Raw genomic sequence first — 776 nt, 5'->3', positions numbered from 1 at the left:
ACAGCGCTAATGCGCTGCTTCCTGGACTCTGGTAGGCGCACCGGTCGTGGATCGAATACGCCTTGCAGTTCAACGGCGTGGGCCGTTGTGTTGGCCAGCCTTGAAAGGGTTTTCACGCGGTGCCCCACATCTCACTGGGTAGATACCGGTCAGGTCCCCACGCTTCGCCTCAGTTACACGATTCGCCGAATGTGAAACACGTTCGCACTGGTTAATGATTTACAGTATACACAGACAGCTGGAGTACACTGATTTCATCCTGAGGGGTACGGGGTGGCGGCAGCCCTGACCACCTCTTCAAACTAACCATGCCGAATCCGATTGTAAACCTGCCGACCCTGCGCAAACTGCAGGATGAAGGTGCTAGCAAAAGAAGAAGAATAATAAGAATGATACATGAAATTTTGTTTGATCAAAAAGATGTTCAAAGGGAATGGACTAGTCATACATGGACTCATTAGTTCACTGTCAACTGATTACCCTATTAGCCTTTACGTATTGCGAGGGATCTGCAGCCTGAAGTGGTTGTTGACAAGTGTAAGCTGGTGACAAGATAGAATGTTTATTAAATCTCGTAGACTAATTAGTGCCCTGTCGTCTGATTACTTTGTAATCGTTTAGATCTCCAGATGTGTCTGTAATCTGTATTGGTTGTTGACAGGCATGAACACTAGCGAATGCCGTTTATTCATCGATTGGTCCACGACAAAGGTATCTGACTGCACGTAGATGTCAATATAAAGGTTCTGCCAAGTTGGTCCGCAGTAGCTGTGAAG

The sequence above is a fragment of the Schistocerca gregaria genome, chromosome 5 (genome assembly GCF_023897955.1).
Source record: "Schistocerca gregaria isolate iqSchGreg1 chromosome 5, iqSchGreg1.2, whole genome shotgun sequence".
NCBI classification, from domain to species: Eukaryota; Metazoa; Arthropoda; class Insecta; order Orthoptera; family Acrididae; genus Schistocerca; species Schistocerca gregaria.
This window is presented reverse-complemented; position numbering follows the sequence as displayed.